Source organism: Neovison vison, chromosome 4 (genome assembly GCF_020171115.1).
Source record: "Neovison vison isolate M4711 chromosome 4, ASM_NN_V1, whole genome shotgun sequence".
Taxonomy (NCBI): domain Eukaryota; kingdom Metazoa; phylum Chordata; class Mammalia; order Carnivora; family Mustelidae; genus Neogale; species Neogale vison.
In genome coordinates this window covers 94,938,645-94,959,651 of record NC_058094.1, presented here as the reverse complement: position 1 = coordinate 94,959,651, position 21,007 = coordinate 94,938,645, and positions in this window count along the sequence as shown.

The following is a 21,007-nucleotide window of genomic DNA, read 5'->3' as shown; positions in this document are numbered from 1 at the left end:
TAGGCCTCTGAGGAAAGATGCCTGGAAACCAAAGCAATGGATCTGATTATGGCCTAGGGGCCTGTCTAGTTCAATTTTCTTCTCTGTGGACATCTGTCTATGGTTCTGAGTGGAGGCTGTTGCTCAGCTGGTGTCATATCACCCCGTTTGTCCTGGGCGACCTACACTATTGGGATGGCTTCAGGGACTTTGGAGGTTTCTCCTAGTTTGTAAGGTTGTTGCCAATGGAATGGGCAGAATTCCCTTGGAGAAGACAGGCAGAGTCCTAACTTGTGGCAACAGGGATCCCAGCATGGAAGGTGTTTGTTCAGGGCTGTGGGGACAAAAGTCTGAAAACACAAACTTGACTTAGTTTTGGGGCCGTAGATATGGCAGGCCCAACATACAGATCGTGAAGAGACATCTTCAGGATATGAACAAAGGGCAAGTGTGAGGCACATGCTCAGGCTTTTGTCATGGATTTTGTGTCACTGATGGCTGTGGAATGACGGGGTGGCTTCATGGGACATGGACGAATCTCCAAACTGTGGGGATTTGGCCCGATCCCAAGAGTTAGGGGTCATTCTTGGGATGGTAGGAGTCCTTTCTGTTTCCTAACTAGATCTCCCACCAAAAGAGGGATTCTTGAGCAGAGCTCTGGGGAAAGGCGACTGTACATCTCGAACTCTGGTTAAGATTGGGGGCCTATCTTTGTCGCAAGCCCCATATGTGGGCTTTTGCACCAGCCCTGAGAGGCCTTACTTGAGGACGGGGCTCACGCTGAGGGTCACAATTCATGATTGTGCCCAACGCCGCCCTCAAGCATGGACGGGGCCTCATGGGCCATGCTGGTTTCTCCTACACTGAACATTGGACAACATGCCAACCACAATATTTCTTGCCATGGGGAAGAATGAGTTCTGATTTCTGCATCACATTCAACCCTTGGCAGTGATTGGAGTTAAGATCTAGGTTCTGAAGCCTGAAAAAACGAGGTTGGGAATAGATGACGACCTAAGGCCATGGTGGGTCCGATGTGCTCAGTGTGCGGCCAGCTGTCTGGGTGTCAGTCGGGAATTCCAGGTTCAGACTGTGTCAAACAGTGCATTAATGCCCAGGGTAGACTGTATAATTGTAGTACAGTCGAGTGGCGTGCAGGTTGATCCCCGTTTATGGTTTATGGGTAGCCCCATAGGGCAATGTTTTTCTTCTGGAGGGCAGTTAGATTGCTGCATTGTGTCTCCATAATTCCCAAACTGGAGGACTTGTGAGCCAGGAGTATGAGGACGGAATTCTGAGAACACAAGCTAAGCTAAGGTTTCGGGGTGAGGGCACCGAATGCACCCTCTGCAGAGCTGAATCGAGATCTCATGCATCTGAAATCAGGGCGAGGCTCAGATGTAGGCTCAGGTTAGTGTTCCTGTCCATGATAACCCCTTCATGTAGGGGCTGGGCATCACAAGGTCATGGAGGTTTTCCCATGGTGGGAGTTCTGACATGCTCCAAACCACAAGGATTCCTTCTGCGGGACAGTCAGGACCTGTTGGATAGCTCCAGGATGTCCCGTATTGAATGACTCAAGAGCAGGGTTCTAAGGATGGATGCCTGGGCAGCCCGCCTCACATTCCAATTGTCTCCTAGTGACAAGACGGGTAAGATCTGCTGGCTCTGGGGGAGCAACTGAGGAGACTGAGTTGACATGGACTTTCCTGCATATGGGTCCTAATGTGGGTTTGTGTTCATGGAGATCTTGGAATGGGGCGGTGGCACTGGGGCCCTGAAGGATTCTACTAACCAGAGATTTTGAGACAGCTCCAAAGAGCAAATTTCCCATGTGGAGATGAGATATGTTCTGATTGATGCCTCAGGAATATGCTGGTATTGGAAAACAGGCCTCTGAGGAGAGATGCCTGGAAACCAAAGCAATGGGTCCGATTAGGGTCTATGGTCCTGTCTGGTTCAATCTTCTTCTCTGCGGACATCCATCTACGGTTCTGAGTGGAGGCTGTTGCTCAGCTGGTGTCAGATCACTCCTGTTTGTCCTGGGCGGCCTTCAATATTGGGATGGCCTCGGGAACTTTGGAGGTTTCTTCTAATTTGTACAGTTGTTGCCAATGGAATGGGCAGAATTCCCTTGGAGAGGACAGGCACATTCCTGAGTTGTGGAAACAGGGAACCCAGCATGGAGGGTGTTTGGTCAGGGCTGTTGGGACAGAAGTCTGAAAACACAAACTCGGCTTAGGTTTTGGGACGTAGGTATGGCAAGACCCGATCTACAGACAGTGAGGAGAACTCTTCGAAATATCAACAAAGGGCAAGTGTGAGGCGCTTGCTCAGGATTTTGCCTCTGGATTTTGTGTCAATGAAGGCCGTGGAATGTCAGGGTGGCACCAAGGGCCATGGACAAGTGTCCCTCTGTGGGGATTTGGCCTGATCCCAAGAGTTTGGGCGCATTTTGTGGGATGCCTTTTTTTTTTTTAACCTTTGTTGTCTCACCAAAGTGAGATTCTAGAACAGAGCCCTGGGAAGGTGCGACTTGATAGCCTGAACTCCAGTTAAGGATGGGTCCTCCAGTTAAGCATGGCACGGCAAGCCCCATAAGCGGGCTCTTGGTCCAGCCACTGAGGGGCCTTACTTGAGAACAGGGGTCACGCTGAGGGTCACAATGCGTGTTTGTGTGGAATGCTGCCTTCAAGCATGGGCGGGGCCTCATGGGCCACGCTGGTTTCTCCTACACCGAATGTTGGACAACAAGACATCCACAATATTTGTTGCCATAGGGAAGTATGAGTTCTGATTTCTGCATTACGTTCATCCCTGGTCAATGATTGGAGATAAGGTCGAGGTTCTGAAGCCTGAAAAACGAGGATGGGAAGAGATGACGACCTAAGTTCATGGCGGGTCTAATGTGCTCAGTGTGTGGCCAGCTGTCTGGGTGTCGGTCAGGAGTTCCAGGCTCAGGCTGTTTCAGACAGGGCATTATTGCCCAGGGATAGACTGTATAATTGGGGTAGAGTCTATTGGTGTGCAAGTTGATAGTCACGTGCATTTCTGGGTAGCCCCAGAGGGTAACATTTTCTTCTGGAGGGCAGGCAGAGTGCTGCATTGTGGCTCCAGTATGCCAAACTGGAGTGGTTGTTGGCCAGGAGTGTGAGGACAGAAGTCTGAGAACACAAGCTAGGCTTAGGTTTTGGGGCAAGGGCACGGAAGGCACCTTTTGCAGAGCTGAATCGAGATCTCGTGCATCTAAAGTCAGGGCGAGGATCAGACATTGGCTCAGTTTGGTGTTTCTCTCCATGATTGCCCCTTCATGAAGGGGGTGAGCATCACAAAGCTGTGGAATTATTCCCACGATGGGACTTGTGAGATGCTCCAAACTGCAAGGCTTCCTTCGGCAGGACAACTGAGACCTGTTGGAATGCTCCAGGACGTCCCATACAGAAGGACTTCAGAGCACGGTTCTAAGGATGGATGCCTGGGAAGTCCGCCTTTCATTCCAATTGTCTCCTAAGGACAGGACATTTTCGATCTGGCTCAGGGGGAGCAACAGAGGGGGCTGAGTTGAAATGGACTCTCCTGCAGATGGGTCCTAATGTGGGTTTGGGTCCATGGAGACATTGGAATGGGGAGAATTTCCTTCTATGGACAGGAGATGTTCTGTTGTGTGACTCAGGGAACAGATGTTGTATCATAAGTTGGTTTTAGAGAACAGCCATCTGAGGACAGATGCCTGAAAACCTATTCTTGGGTTCCAATGATGTCCTAGGGGCATGTCGGGTTCAATTTTCTGACTCAGGATCATTGACTTGGGTGTCTGCCTGGATGTAGGTGATCAGGGTGTTTCAGACTGTGCATTTGCATCCAGAGCCGCTTCCAATATTGTGGTGGGATCAGGGACTTTGGAGGTTTCTCTGAATCTGCAGGGTTTGGGCAAAATTTATGGGCAAAGTTACCTTGGGGATGGCAGGCACAGTCCTGTGGTGTGACTCCAGAGACCCCATCCTGGAAGACAAGTGAGGCATGGTTTTGGGAGAGAAGTTTGCAAACGAAAACTAGGTTTAGGCTTAGTGGCACAGTGATCGCAGCCCAATGCATTGATTTAGAGGGGAGCTCGTCAGGAACTGTAATTAGGGTGACTCGATGATGGTAGTATAACCTTTTCTATTGCCATTGTGTGTCCAGGATGACCTCATAATGGAGGTGTGGTCTCATGGGTCCATGGGAGATTTTTCCTCTCTAAGCATCCTGGCGGATCCCCATAGTTTGGTGGCTTTTTCGGGGAAGGGAAGACTGCTGTTTTCCATCCTAGGGATGCCCAACAATAGGGATACCAGAGATGGGCTCTGGGTCTGGGCACCAAGAAATTCCCACCAAGGGTTAGGATTTGGGCCTAGGGACCTACCAAGCCTGCAATAAAGGATTCTGGTGGTGCAACTGAGAGGGCTTGTTTGAAAGCATGTTCAGGCTGAGGGTCACAATGGCTTTTTCTTCCCAGGACACCCTTCAGGAGGGGAATGGTCTAATTGACCATGCAGCTGGCTCCCTCTCTGAAGGTTAGACAACCATCCCAACAGCTAGGTTTCATGCCATGGGGAAGGAGCAGTTCTCTTTTGGGCTTCGGGTTCCCCCATTGACAGGGATTCCAGCAAAGGTCTGGAGACAGATGCCCAAATACCAAGGATGGGTAGTGAGGATGGGCTGGGCCATGGCCAGTGTCACATGCTGGATATGGGTCCTTCTCTCTGGATGGCTGACATGAGGTTGGGGCTCAGGATCTGTCAGATACAGCACTAGTGGCCAGAGCAGCCTACAAATCGGGGATCCTTGAGGGCCGAGCAGACTATACTCATGTGGGTTTCTTGGGAAATCTTACCAGGCACTTCTTCTTTCTATGGGGAAGGCAGAATGCTGCATTGTGGCTCCAGAATTCCCTATCAAGAGGACTTCGGGACCAGTAGGGTGAGGATTGAATTGTAAATACAAGCTAGGGTTAACATCAGTTCAAAGCAGAAGGCAGTTCAAATGTGCAGTGACTCATTCGAGACATCCAGCACCTGAGTACAGGCTGATGAAAGATATTTGCTCACACTGGAATTTGTGTCTTCAATGACCAACATATGGAGAGGTGGCATCAAGAGGCCATGGAGGATTTCCCATACTGAGGCTTGTGAGATGCTCCAAATAGCAAGGTTTCCTTCTACTGCACTTGTGGAGTCTTGTTTGTTTGCTCCGGGGTCCGTCATGTGTAAATTTTTGGTAGCAGAGTCCTTCTGCATGGATGCCTGGAATGCGCACATCAATGGCCATTGCAGCTGACGAACATGTCGGGTTCGTATTGGTGGCTCTTGGGCCAAGTGGGAAGGCCTTGACTTGACATGAAATCTCTTTCAGATGGGTCCCAATACTGGTTTGTTACCCAGTAGGTTTTAGAATGTGCTGGTGGCTAAGTGGCTATGAGGGATTCTCCTACCTTTGACACAGGTCGAAGTGCACAGCTCCCCTCTTGGGGCAGGAGATGTTCTGTTGTGTGGCTCAGGGTCCACATGCTGTATCCTAACTTGGTATTCCAGAAGAGGCCTCTGAGGTCAGATACCGGAAACATAATCTAGGATGGCTATGATGTCCAAGGTGCATGTCAGGTTCAATTTGCTGATTCAGGACAATTGACATGGGTGTCTGTCTGGATGTAGGTGATCAGGGTGTTTCAGACTGTGCATTTGCGTCCACATTGGCTTCCAATATTGAGGTGGGATCAGGGGCCTTGGAGGTTTCTCCTAACCAGGAGGGTTTGAGGAAATGTGATGGGTAAAGTTTCCTTGGGGATTCCAGGCACAGTCCTGTGGTGTGGCTCCAGAGACCTCATCCTGGAGGTCATGTGAGCCATGGTTTTGGGAAAGAAGTCTGCAAACAAAAGTTCGGGTTAGTGTTACTTGCAAGTTTGTCACAGGCCCAATCAGTAGACGTTGAGGGCAGCTCGTCAGGAAGTGTAATTAGGGTGATTGGAAGTTGGTAGAACAGGCTTTTCTACCTGGATTGTGTGTCCAGGATGGGCTCAGAATTTTGTGTGGTCTCATGGGTCCATGGGCGACTGTTCCTCTCTAAGGATCCTGGCAGCTCCCCATGGTTTGGTGACTTTTTCAGGGAACTGAAGAGTGTTGTTTTCCATCTTAGGGGTGCCCAAAACATGGATTCCAGGGATGGGCTCTGAGTCTCGGTGCCTGGAAAATCCCACCAAATGTTAGGATTTGGGTCTATGGGCATCCTGCTATGTGGGATCCTGGTGGTGCCACTGAGAGGGATTGTTTGAAAGCATGCTCAGGCTGAGGGTCACAATGCCTGTTTTTGCCCAGGCGGCCCCTAGAAGATGGCTTTGGCTCATTGCCCATGCAGCTGACTCCCTCTCTGAAGGTTGGACACCCATTCCAACAGCCAGGTTTCCTGCCATGGGAAGGAGGAGTTTTCTATTGTGCTTCAGGTTTCCCCAATGGCAGGGATTCCAACAAAAGTCTGGGGACAGGTACCTGAATACCAGGGATTTGTAGAGATGATGGAGTAGGTCCATGTTTGTCCCCACCTGCCAGATATAGGTCCCACTCTCTGGGTGTCTGACACTAGGTCGCTTCTCAGACTGTCAGACACAGCACTAGTGGCCAGGGCAGCCTATAAGTCGGGGTTCCCTCGAGGGCTGAGCAGATTGATCCTCATGTGGGTTTTCTGGACAGACTCACCAGGCACTACTTATTTCTATGGGGAAGGCAGAATGCTGCATTTAGGCTCTAGAGTTCCTTATCAAGAGACCTTGGGGACCAGTAGGGTGAGGATGGAATTGTAAACACTAGCTAGGGTTCAATTCAGTGCCAAGCAAAAGGCATTTCCAGTGTGCAGCAGCTGATTCGAATATCCAGCACCTGAGGAAGGGCGGATGTCTGATATTTGCTCACACTGGAGTTTGTGTCTATGATGACCAACAAATGGAGGGGTGGCGTCAAGAGGCCATGGAGGATTTCCCAGATGCTTGTGAGATTCTCCAAACATCTCAGTGGAAGGAAGGTTTCCTTCCACTGGAAAGATGGAGTCCGGTTTGTTTGCTCAAGGGTTCCCCATGTGGAAAGTTTTGGATGCAAAGCTCTCCCGCATGGATGCCTGGAAAGCACACCTCAATTGACGATTGCAGCTGAGGAACATGGCAGGTTCTTTCTGGTGGCTGTAGGGCGAAGTACAAAGGCCTTGATTTGACATGGAATGTCTTTCAGATGGGCCACAATGCACGTTTGTTTCCAGGGATATCTTAGAATGTGATGGTGCCTAAAGTTACGTGCAAGATTCTCCTACACTGAGGGTTTGGCACAGGTCGAAGAGCACGGTTTCCTTCTGGGGACAGGAGATTTTCCATTGTGTGGCTCAGGGAAAACATGTTGCATCATAAGTAGGTATTCAGAACAGGCCCCTGAGGGCAGGTGCCTGAAAACCCAATATAGGGTTCCAATGAGGTCTGAGGGGCATGTCAGGTTCAATCTTATGATTCAGGACCCTTGACTTGGCTGTCTGCCTGGATGGAGCTGTTGAGATGATGAACTTTTCTCAATATTTAAAATAAAGTAACACATTTTATTTTAAAAATAAAATACAAAAATATTACATAAACCAACAATAATAACTCTAAATAACTAGCTTATAATTTTTTTTAAAGTTTTTCCCCAGTTAGGACAAAGACCCGTAACTGTATGGTCCAGGTAGCTCCTGTTTACATCTTAAAGCTAGACAAAAACTGATGCGTGCTGAATAAACATCACAGACAGGATGTTGGGTGAAAGAAGCAAGACATGAAAGAATAACTTTTGATTCAGTTATGTAAAGTTAAAAAGCAGTGCAGGAAGATGTTTATGAAGGGAAGCTACCAGGTAGCTGGTTCTCTGGGAGTCAGGATGGTGGTTCCTGTTGCCAGGGCATCTGGTGGCAGCAGCCTTAAAAATAACGGCTGTACCAACAAAGAGGGCTTCTTCGGGAGAAGTGGAGGAACCTCAGGGCAGGACAAGCGTCCCGTGGGGAACTGCAGGCCGGTCTGGAGAACCAAGGCCAGGAGGCTTTTCGTTAGGAAGGGGGAGTGGGTGGGGCTGTGTGGAAGGAAATCCCCCATGGCCTCTTGACAACACCACTCCATTTGTCAGTCATCAAGACACAAACTCTAGTGTGAGCAAACATCTGACATCCGCCCTTACTCAGGTGTTAGATATCTCGAAAAAGATGCTTCACATTTGAACTGCCTTCCGCTTGGCACTGAATTGAACTATACCTTGTGGTTACAATTCCATCCTCAGCGTCCTGATCCCCAAGGCCTCTTGATACTGAATTCTGGAGCCACAACGCAGCATTCTACCTTCCCCATAGAAAGAAGAAGTGCCTGCTGAGTCTGCCCAGAATCCCCACAAGAGGATCAATCAGCTCGGCTCTCGAGGGAACCCCGATTTGTAGGCTGCTCTGGACACTAGTGCTGTTTCTGACAGAGCCTAAGCCCAGACATAGTGTCAGGAACCAAGAGATTAGGCCCCATATCTAGCATGCGGTGCTGGCCATGGCTCCAGTCAGTCATCTTTACCCATACTTGGTATTCTGGCTTCTTTCCCCAGACATTGCTGGAATCCTTCCAATGGGGGAACCTGAAGCACAATAGAATACTACTCCTTCCCCAAGGCAGGAAACCTGGCTGTTGGGATGGGTGTCCAACCCTCAAAGTAGGAGCCAGGTTCATGGCCAATGTGACCACGCCCACTCATGAGGGCTGCCCTGGGCACAAGCAGACATTGTGACCCACAGCCTGAGTATGCTTTCAAACAAGTCCTCTCAGTTCCACCACAAGGGTCCCTCATTGCAGGCCTGGTACACCGCTAGGCCCAAATTCTAAACCTTGGTTGGATGTCTGTCTGGATGGAGGGAATCAGGGTGTTTCAGACTGTGCAATCATGTCCAGAGAAGCCTCCAATATTAGGGTGGGCTCAGGGGCTTTGCAGGTTTCTCCTAATCTGGAGGGTTTGGGCAACTGTGATGGCCAAAGTTTCCTTGGGTATGGAGACACAGTCCTGTTGTGGCTCCAGAGACCCGATCCTGGAGGGCATGTGAGCCATGGTTTTGAGAGAGAAGTCTGCCAACACAAACTTGGGTTAGGGTTAGTGGCGATGTGATCGCGAGCCCAGTGCGTAAACCTGGAGCACAGATTGTCAAGAATTGAAATTTGGGTGACTCTAGGTGGTAGCACAGGCTTTTATATCTGGATTGTGTGTCCACAATGGCCTCGGAATACAGCTGTTGTCTCATGAATCCATGAGAGATTTTTCCTCTCAACGGATCCTGGCAGTTCCCAATACTTCGGTAGCTTTTTGGGGGAAGGTAAGAATGTTGATTTCATTCTTAGGGGTGTCCCAAAACAGGGATTCTAGAGATGGGCTCTGTGTCTGGGTGCCTGGAAAATCCAACCAGGGGTTAGGATTTGGGCCTAGGGGTGTCCCAGGCTTGCAATGCAGTATCCTGGTGGTGTAACTGAGAGGGCTTGTTTGAATGTATCACGTTAGGGTCGCAATGCCGGTTTGTGCCCAGGGCAGCTCTCAGGATTGGGCATGGTCTCACTGGCAATGCAGCAGCAAAACCCTCCCACTTTGAGGGTTTGACACCCATCCCAACAGCCAGGTTTCCTGCCATGGGGAAGAAGGAGTTCACCATTGTGCTTTAGGTTCCCCCATTGGCAGGGATTCCAAAAGGTCTAGGGACAAATGCCTGAATACCAAGGATGGGTAGAGATGGGACATGGACGGTCTTACATGCTGGATTCGGGCCCCACTCTCTGGAAGGCTGACTTGAGGTCGGGGGCACAGGCTCTGACAGACACAGCACCAGTGGCCAGGGCAGTCTATAAATCAGGGTTCCCTCAAGGCAGGAGTAGATTGATCCTCATGTGGGGTTCCTGGGCAGACTCACCAGGCACTTCTTTTTATCGGGAACGCAGAATGCTGCGTTGTGTGTCCAGAATTCCCTATTAAGTGGGCTTGGGGACCAGTAGGGTGAGGATGTAATTGTAAACACAAGCTATGGTTAAATTCAGTGCCAGGTGGAAGGCAGTTCCAATGGGCTGCTTCTTATGTGAGATAATCAGCATATGAGTAAGGGTGGATATCAGATGTTGCTCACACTGGAGTTTGTGTCTATGATGACCGACAAATGGAGGGTTGGCATCAGAGGCCATGAAGGATTTCCCACACTGAGGCTTGTGAGATGCTCCAAACAGCAAGGTTTCTTTCTACTGGACAGTTGGAGTTTGGCGTGTTAGCTCCAGGGTCCCCCATATGGAAATTTTGGTTAACAGAGCTCTCCCGCATAGGTGCCCAGAAAGCATATCTCAATGGGCCACGCAGCTGAGGAACATGGCCATTTCGTTCTGGTGGCTCTGGGGTGAAGTACCAATGCCTTGAGTTGACATGGAATGTCTTGCACAGGGGTTACAATGCTGAATTGTTACCAGGGAGATCTTAGACTGTGATGGTGGCTATAATTCCATTCAGGAGTCTCCTATCTTGAGGGTTTGACACAGGTCCAAGAGCACGTTTTCCTTCTGGGGACAGGAGTTTTTCTGCTGTGTAGCTTAGGGAACACATGTTGTATCCTAAGTTGGTATTCCAGAACAGGCCTCTGAGGACAGATGCATGAAAACCTAATTGGGGTTCCAATGAGGTCCTAAGGGCATGTGCGTTTCAATCTTCAGACTCCGTACCATTGACTTGAATGTCTGCCTAGATGTAGGGACGAAAGGGTGTTTCAGACTGAGCATTTGAATCTAGAGCAGCTTCCAATATTGGGGTGGGATCAGGGGCCTTGCAGGTTTTTCTCATCTGGAGGGTTTGGTCAAGTGGGTTGGGCAAAGTTTCCTTGGGTATGGCAGGCAAAGTCCTGTGGTGTGGCTCCAGAGACACCATCCTGGAGGGAATGTGATCCATGGTTTGAGAGAGAAGTCTGCAAACACAAACTAGGGTTAGGGCTAGTGCTATGTGATCACAGGCCCAGTGCATAGACCTGGAGGGCAGTTCATCAGGAACTGGAATTAGTGTGATGCGAGGCAGTAGCACAAGATTTTACATCTGGACTCTTGTCCCAGATGGCCTCGGAATGCAGATGTTGTCTCATGGGTACATGGGAAATTTTTCTTCTCTTAGGATCCTAGCGGCTCCCAATAGTTTGGTGGCTTTTTTGGGGATGTGAGGAGTGCTGTTTTCCATCTTATTGGTGACCCAAAACAGGGATTTGAGAAACAGGTTCTGGGTCTGGTCCCCTGGAATATCCCAACAAGGGTTAGTATTTGGGACTAAGGGCATACCAGGCCTTCAATGCGGGATCCTGGTTGTGCAACTGAGAGGGCTTGTTTGAAAGCATGCTCAGGCTGAGGGTCACAATGCCTCTTTGTGCGCAGCGTGGCTCCCATGAGGGACTGTGGCCTCAAGGGCCACACAGCTGGTTCCCACTCTGAGGGTTGAACACCCATCCCAACAGCCAGGTTTCATGCCATCGGGAAGGAGGAGTACTCCTGGGCTTCAGTTTCCCCCATAGGCAAGGATTTGTGTTATGGTCTGTGGAGAGATGTCTCAATATCCAGGTTGAGTAGATGTGATGGCTTCGGGCCGTCAAGCTTCAGGCCAATAGGTCCCACCAACAGAATATGGGGCCCGCTGACTGTGTGGATGAATGGAGGTCATGGCTCAGGCAGTGTAAGACAGAGCCTGAGTGTCCTGGAAATCTATGATATTAGGGTTCTGTCAAGGGTCATGCAAGTGAATCTTCATGTGGGTTTTCTTGGCAGACTCACCAGGCACTTCTTTCTGTGGGACAGGCATAATGCTGCATCGTGGCTCCATAATGCCCTATCAAGTGGCCTAGGGGACCAGGAGGGTGAGGATGGAATGGTAAACACAAACTACAGTTCAATCCAGGGCCAATCAGAAGGCTGATTCGAGCTATTCAGCACCTGAGTATTGGCGGATGTCAGATGTTTGCTGACACTGTACTTTGTGTCTGTGATGACCAACAAATGGAGGGGTGGCACAAGAGGCCATGGAGGATTTCCCATGCTGTGACTTGGGAGATTCTCCAAACAGCAATTTTTCCTTTTACTGGACAGGGAGATTTTGGTTTGTCTGCTCCAGGTTCCCCCGTATGGAAAGATTGGGTAGCAGAGCTCTCCTGCATCGATGCCTAGAAAGAACACGCCCATGGTCCATTGCAGCTGACCAAATGGTAGGTTCAATATGGTGGCTTTGTGGCTAAGTTCAAAGCAGCCTGAGTTGACATGATGTTTCATGCTGTTGGATCACAATGCTGGTTGGGATCCATGGAGAAGTTAGAATGTTGGTGTGGTCAGAGGGCCATGCAGGATTCTCCTACACTGTGACTTGGACACAGCTACCAAAAGCAAGGTATACTTCTGTGGACAGGAGGTGTTCTTTATTGTGGCTCAGGGATGACATGTTGGAATATAAGTTGGTATTGGGTAAAAGAACCCTGGCGATAGGCACCTGAAAATCTAAGCTCGGGTATCGATGAAGTCCTGGAGGCATGTCAAGTTCAATCTGCTGACTCAGGACCTTTGACTTGGATGTCTGCCTGGAGGCAGGTGCTCATTGTGTGTTAGAATGCACATTTGGGTCCAGAGCGTTCTTCAAAATGGAGGTGTGCTCAGGGGCTTTGTACTTTGCTCCTAATCTTCAGGATTTTGGCAAGAGTGAGGATAGAGTTTCCTTCGGGAGTGTAGGCACAGTCATCTGGTGTGGTTCTAGAGGCCCCATCCTGAGGGTATGTGGGCTAGGGCTTTGGGGACAGGAATGTGGAAACGCGAACTAGGCTTAGGGTGAGGGCCGAGGTGATCACAAGCCCGATTTGCAGGCCCTGAATGCAGCTCATATTGTACTGAAATTAAGGTGTCTTAGGGGTGGTAGCGCAGGCTTTTCTGTCTGGATTGTGTGCCCAGGATGGTTGCAAAATATAGCAGTGCTTCATGGTGCCATGGGAGATTCCTCATCTCTGGGGATTCTGTCCAGCTCCCAAGAGTTTGGTGTCTCTAGGGAAAGGGAAGACTACTGTTTTCCGTCTCAGGGGACACCCACAAGAGGGATTCCAGAGACAGATCCTTGTTCTGGGCACCTGGAAAACACGAATGAAGGTGAGGTTTTGGACCTAAGAACCTGGTAGGCCCACTCTGTGGGCTCCTGGTTGAGCTACCGAGGGAGTTTGTTTGAAATTAGGCTCACGCTGAGGGTCACAATGCCTCTTTGTGCCCAAGGCGGGTCCCATGAGTGGCCGTGGTTTCATGGGCCATGTAGCTTTTTCCCACTTGGAGGGATGGACAGCCATCTCAACAGCCAGGTTTCCTGCCATCGGGAATGAGGAGTACTCTTGTGCTTAAGGTTCCCCTATAGGCAGGGGTTTTAGCTACAGTCTGGGGAGAGACGCCTGATACCCAGGTTGAGTAGAGATGACGGCTTCGGGCCATGGCATTTGCCACCTGCAGAATATGGGGACTACTGTCTGCTTGGCTGTCTGGAGGTTGTGGCTCAGGATGTGTCAGATAGAGCCTGAGTGCCCATTGCAGCCTATGATATTAGTGTACGGTCGAGGTCCATGCAGGTGGATTCTCATGTGGGGTTTCTGGGCAGAATCACCAGGCAGGACTTCTTTCTGTGGGGTAGGCAGAATGCTGCGTTGTGGCTCCAGAATTCCCTATATAGTGGTTTTGTGGACCAGGAGGTTGAGGATCAAATTGTAAACACAAGCTACAGTTAAATTCAGTGTTAAGTGGTAGGCAGCTCCAGTGTGCAGTGGCTGATTTGAGATATCCAGCACCTGACTAAGGGCGGATGTCAGATGCTTGCTCACACTGGAGTTTGTGTCTATGGTGACCAACAAATGGCGGGGTGGCATCCCGAAGCCATGGAGGATTTCCCACGCTAGGGCTTGTGAGATGCTCCAAACAGCAAGGTTTCCTTCTACTGGACAGGGGGAGTCTGGTTTCTTTGCTCCAGGGTCCCCCATATGGAAAGTTTGTGTAGCAGAGCTCTCCCCCATGGATGCCTGAAAGCACAACTCCATTGACCTTTGCAGCAGAGGAACATGGCAGGTTTGATCTGGTGCCTCTGAGGCGATGTTCCAGGAGGACTGATTTGACATGGAGTTATATGCTGTTGGGTCACAATGCTGGTTGTTATCCAGGGAGATGTTAGAATGTTGGGGTTGTCACGGGTCCATGCAGGATTCTCCTGCACTGAGTCTTGGACACAGCTACCAAGAGCAAGGTATCCTTCTGGGGACAGGAGGGGATCTGTTGTGTGGCTGAGGGACCACATGTTGAAATATAAGTTGGTATTGGAGAACAGGCCTCTGGGTACAGGAGCCGGAAAACCCAAGCTAGGGTACCGATGAAGTCTTAGAGGCATGTCAGGTTTAATCTTCTGACTTAGGGCCTTTTACTTGGATGTCTGTCTGGAGGCAGGTGCTCATTGTGTATCAGAATATGCACTTGGGTCCAGAGCATTCTTTAAAATGGAGCTGGGATCAGGTGCTTTGTACTTTGCTCCTAAAATTCATGGTTTTGGCAAACTTGAAAGGCAGAGTTTTCTTCAGGAATGTTAGCACACTCATCCGGTGTGGCACCAGAGGTCCCATCCTGGAGGGCATGTTGGCCAAGGCTTTGGGGACAGAAATCTGTAAATGCAAACTGTGGTTAGGGAGAGGGCCGGTGTGATCACAGGCCAAATCTGCAGGGTGTGAGTGCACCTCATAGTGTACTGAAATTAAGGAGTCATGCAGGCCATAGTGCTGGCTTTTCTGTCTGGACTGTGTGTCTAGGACAGTCACAAAATGTAGGGGATTCTTCATGGGGCCATGGAAGATTCTTCGATTATGGGGATTCTGCCCAGCTCCCTAAAGTTTGGTGTGTCTGGGGGAAGGGAAGACTGCAGTTTCCTGTCTCAGGGGTCCCCCAAAAGAGGGACTCTAGAGACAGGTTCTGGGACTGGGCATCTGGAAAATATCGAGGGTTAGAATTTGGCCCTAGGGACTTGGCAGGTCTGCCCTGTGTGTTCCTGTTCCAGCTACCAAGTGGTTTGTTTGAAAGCAGGCTCACGCTGAGGGTCCCAATGACTGTTTGTGCCCAGGGCGACTCCCATGAGTGGCTGTGGTCTCATGGGCCATGCAGCTGGTCCCAAGCTGAAGGTTGTACACCCATCTAAACAGCCTTCATTCCTGCCATCGGGTAGAAGGAGTACTCCTGTGCTTCAGGTTCCCCCATAGGCAGGGATTTGAGCTATGGTCTGAGGAGTGATGCCTGAATATCCAGGTTGAGTAGATGTGATGGCTTCGGGCCATGACAAGTACCACCTGCAGGATATGGAGCAAACTGTCTGTGTGGCTGACTTGAGGTGGTGGCTCAGGCTGTGTCAGACTGAGCCTGAGTGTCCATGGCAGCCTATGACATTAGGGTGCCATTGAGGGCCATGCAGGTGGATCCACCTGTGGGGTTCCTCGGAAGACTCACCAGGCACTTCTTCTCTCTCTGGGGTAGGCAGAATGCTGCGTTGTGGCTCCAGAATTCCCTGTCAAGAAGCCTTGGTGATGAGGAGGGTGAGGATAAAATTATAAAGACAAGCTACAGTTAAACTCAGTGCCAAGTGAAAGGCAGTTCGAGTGTGCAGTGGCTGATTCAAGATACCAGCACCTGAGTAAGGGCTGATGTAATATGTTTGCTTACACTGGACTTTGTGTCTATGTTGGCCACCAAATGGAGGGGTGGCATCACGAGGCCATGGAGGATTTCCCACACTGGGGCTTGTGAAATGCTCCAAACAGCAAGGATTCCTTGTACTGGACAGGGCGAGTCTGGTTTGTTTGCTCCACCGTACACCACATGGAAAGTTTGGGTAACAGAGCTCTCCAAAATGGATGCCTGGAAAGCACACTTCCATTGACCATTTCAGCTGAGGAACATGGCAGATTCGTTTGGTGACTCTGGGGTGACGTTCCAAGTGGCCTGAGTAGACAGGGTGTTTCATGTTGTTGGATCATAATGATGGTTTGTATCCAGGGAAATGTTAGAATTTTGGGGTGGTCAGGGGCCATGCAGGATTCTCCTACAATGAGTCTTAGACATAAATACCAAGAGCAAACTATCCTCCTGAAGACAGGAGGGATTCTTTTGTGTGGCTCATGGACCACATGTTGGAATTTATGTTGTTATTGGAGAAAAGGCCTTTGGGGACAGACGCCTGAAAATCTAATCTATGGAATCGATGAAGTCCTAGGGGCATGTCAGGATCAATCTTCTGACTCAGGGCATTTGACATGAATATCTGCCTGGAGGCAGGTGCTCATGGTGTGCCAGAATATGCATTTCGGTCAAGAGTTTTCCTCGCAATTTCCTAATCTTCAGGTTTGGGGCAACAATGAAGGGCAGAGTTTACTTCGGGAGGGTAGGCACAGTCATCTGGCGTGGCTCCAGAGGCCCCATCCTGGAGGGCATGTGGGCCAGGGCTTTGGGGACAGAAATCTGAAAACATGAACTAGGGTTTGGGTGAGGGCCAAGGAGATCACAGGCCCAATATGCAGGCCCTGAAGGCAGCTCATAATGTACTGAAATTAAGGTGTCATGGAGGCAGTAGTTCAGGCTATTTTGTCTGGATTCTGTGTCCAGGATGGTCGCAAAATATAGGGGTGGCTTCATGGGGCCATGAAAAATTCTTCGTCTCTGGTTATTCTGCCTAGCTCCCAAGAGTTTGGTATCTCTGGGGAAAGGGAAGACTGCTGATTTCAGTCTCAGGGGAACCGGAAAAGAGAGAATCTGGAGACAGATTCTGGGTCTGGGTGCCTGGAAAACACAAACTAGGGAGAAGATTTGGCCGAAGCAACCTTGTAGGTCTGCTCTGCGGACTTCTGGTGCAGCTACTGAGAGGGTTTGTTTGAAAACAGGCTCACGCTGAGGGTCACAATGCCTGTTTGTGCCCAGGGTGTCTCCATTGAGTGACCGTGGTCTCAAGGCCCATGCAGCTGGTTCCCACTCTGAGGGTTGGACACCCATTTCACAGGCCAGATTTCCTGCCATCAGGAAGGAGGAGAACACTTGTGCCTCAAGTTCCCCCATAGGAAGGGATTTGAACTAAGTTCTGGGGACAGATGTTTGAATAACCAGATTGATCAGAGATGACGGTTTCTGGCCACAGCAAGTCCCACCTGCAGGATACGGAGCCCAATGTGTAGGTGGCTGACTGGAGGTCGTGGATCAGGCTATGTCAGACAGAGCTTTAGTGCCCATGGTGGCCTATGATATTAGGGCGTTGTCGAGGGCCATGCAGGTCGATCTTCATATGGGGGATCTGGGCAGAATCACCAGGCACTTTTTTTTCCTATGGGCAGGCAAAATGCTGCGTTTTGCCCCCATAATTCCCTATTAGGAGGGCTTGGGGACAAGTAGGGTGAGGATGGAATTGTAAACACAAGCTACAGTTAAATTCAGTGTTAAGTGGAAGGCAGTTCCAATGTGCAGTGGCTGGTTCGAGAGATACACCACCTGAGTCAGGGCGGTTGTCCAATGTTTGCTCACAATGGAGTTTGTGTCTATGATGACCGATGAATGGAGGGTTGGCGTCAAGATGCCATGGAGGATTTCCAATGCTGAGGCTTGTGAGATGATCGAAATATCAAGGTTTCCTTTACTGGACAGTTGGAATCTGATTTTTTTGCTCCAGGGTCCCCCATGTGGAAATTCTGGGTAGCAAAGCTCTCCAATATGGATGCCTGGAAAGCACACCTCCATTCTCCATTGCAGCTGAGGAACATGGCAGGTTCATTCTGGTGGCTCTGCTGCAAAGTACTAAGGGTGATGAGATAACATGGAATCTCTTTCAGATGGGTCACACTGCTGGTTTTTACCAGGGAGAACTTAGAATGTGCTGGTGGCTAAGATGTGGTGCAGGATTCTCCTCTTCTGAGGGTTTGGCACAGGTCGAAGAGCACGGTTTCCTTCTGGGGACAGGAAATGTTCTGTTGTGTGCCTCAGGGACCACATGTTGTATCATAAGTTGGTATTCCAGAACAGAACCCTGAGGACAGATGCCTGAAAACCTAATCAAGGGTTCCAATGAGGTCCAAGGGCATGTCAGGTTCAATCTTCTGACTCAGGACCATTGACGTGGCTGTCTAGCTGGATGTAGTTGATCAGGGTGTTTCAACTGAGCATTTGCATCCAGAGTGGCTGCCAAAATTGAGGTGGTCTCAGGGGCCTTGCAGGTTTCTCCTAATCTGTAAGGTTTGGGCAACTGTAATGGCACAGTTTCCTTGGGGAATGCAGCCATAGTCCTGTGGTGCACCTCGAGTGGCCCCATCCTGGAGGGCATGTGAGCCATGGTTTTGGGAGAGAAGGCTGCAAACACAAATTCGGATTCAGGTTAGAGTCGTGAGGAGATCGAAGGTCAAAGGTAAAGACCTGGGGGTCAGTTCATCAGGAACTGTAATTAGGGGGACTGGAAGACGGTAGCACAGACTTTTCTATTTGGATTGTGTGTCCAGAATGACCTCAGAATGTAGGTGAGGTCTCATGGCCCCATGGGAGACTTTTCCTCTCTAAGGATCCTGGTGGCTCCCCTTAGTTTGGAGGCTTTTATGGGGAAGGTAAGAATGCTGTTTCCCATCTTAGAGGTGCCCCAAAACAGGGATTCCAGAGACGGGTTATGGATCTCGGAGCATGGAAAATCCCACCAAGGGTTAGGATTTGGGCCTAGGGGCAAACCAGGCCTGCAATGTGGGAACCTTGTGGTGGAGCTGAGAGGGTTTGTTTGAAAGCATACTTGGGTGAGGATCACAATGCCTGTTTGTGCCCCGGGCAACCCTCAGGAGTTGGCGTGGTCACATTGACCATGTACCTTGCTCCCACTTTGAGGGCTGGATACCCATCCCAACAGCCAGGTTTCCTTCAATGGGGAAGCAGTAGGACTCTATAGTGCTTCAGGTTCCCCATTGAAAGGATTTCAGCAAAGTCTGGGGAAAGGTGCCAGAATACCAAGTATGGGTGAAGATGACGGACATGGACCATGGCCAGTACCATATGTTAGATATGAGGCCTGTTCTCTTGGTGACTGACACTAGGTCGGGGCTCAGGCTCTGTCAGACACAACACTAGTGGTCAGGGCAATCTATAATATAGGAGTTCCCTTCAGGGCTGAGCAGACTGATCCCCATGTGGGGATTCTGGGCAGACTAACCAGCACTTCTTCTTTTTATGGGGGAGGCAGATTACTGCATTGCCGCTCCAGAATTCAATATCAAGAGGCCTTTGGGAGCAGTAGGGTAAGGATGGAATTATAAACACAAACCACTGTACAATTCAGTGCCAAGCGGAACGCAGTTCCAATGTGAAGCGTCTTTTTTGATATATCCAGCACCTGAATAAGGGCAGATGTCAGATGTTTGCTCACACTAAAATGTGTGTCTATCATGGCCAACAAATGGAGGGGTGGCATCAAGGGCCCATGGAGGATTTCCCACGCTGAGGCTTGTGAGATGCTCCAAACAGCAAGATTTCCTTCTACTGGACAGCTGGAGTCTGGTTTATTTGCTCCACGGTACCCCATGTGGAAAGTTTGCGTAGGAGAGCTCTTCAGCATGAATTCCTGGAAAGCACACCTTCATTGACCATTGCAGCTGAGGAACATGGCAGGTTCGTTGTGGTGACTCTGGGGCGAAGTACCAAGTCCTTGAGTTGACATGGAATGTCTTACCCATGGGATACAATGCTGGTTTGTTACCAGGGAGTTCTTAGAATGTGCTGTTGGCAAAGGGGCCTTGAAGGATTCTCCTACCCTGAGCGTTTGACACAGGTCCAAGAGCATGGTTTCCTTCTGGTGACAGGAGTTGTTCTGTTGTGTGGCTCAGGGACCACATGTTTTATCATATGTTGTTATTCCAGAATAAGCCTCTGAGGAAAGATGCCTTAAAAACTAATGGAGGTTTCCAATGACATCCTAGGGGCGTGTGTACTTCAATATTCTGACTCAAGAGTATTGACTTGGCTGTCTGCCTAGACATAGAGAATCACGGTGTTTCAGAGTGCTCATTTGTGTGCAGAGTGTCCTCCAATATTGGGGTGGGCTCAGGGACCTTGCAGGTTTCTCCTAATCTAGAGGTTTTGGGCAATTGTGATGGGCAAAGTTTCCTTGGGAATGGCAGGCACAGTCCTGTGGTGTGGCTCCAAAGACAACATCCTGGAGGGCATGTGAGCCATGGTTTGGGAGAGACATCTGCAAAGAAACACTTGGGTTAGAGTTAGTGTCGAGGCAATTGCAGGCCCAATGCGTAGACCTGGAGAGCAGCTCGTCAGGAACTGTAAAGAGGGTGACACTAATGCGGTAGCACAGTCTATGATATCTGGATTGAGTGTCCCAGATGGCCTCGGAATGCAGATGTTGTCTCATGGATACGTGGGAGTTTTTCCTCTCTAAGGATTCTAGCGGCTCCCAATAGTTTGGTGGCCTTTTCCCAGAAGGGAATAGGGCTGTTTTCCATATTAGGCGTGCCTCAAAACAGGGATTCCAGAGACGGGCTCTGGGCCTGGGTGCCTGGAATATCCCACCAAGTGTTAGTATTTGCGACTAGGGGATTACCAGGCCTGCAATGCGGGATCCTGGTGGTGCAACTGAGAGGGCTTGTTTGAATGCAGGCTCAGGCTTAGGGGCACAATGCCGGTTTGTGCCTAGGGTGGCTCCCATGAGTGACCATTGTCTCATGGGCCATGCAGCTTGTTCCCACTCTGAGGGTTGGAAACCCATCTCAACAGCCAGGTTTCCTGCCATTGGGAATGAGGAGTACTCTTGTGCTTCAGTTTCCCCCATAGTCAGGGATTTGAGCTATGGTCTAGGAAAGATGCCTGAATACCCATGTTGTGTAGAAATGATGGTTTTGGGCTATTGCATGTCCCACCTGCAGGATATGGGGCCCACTGTCTGTGTGGCTG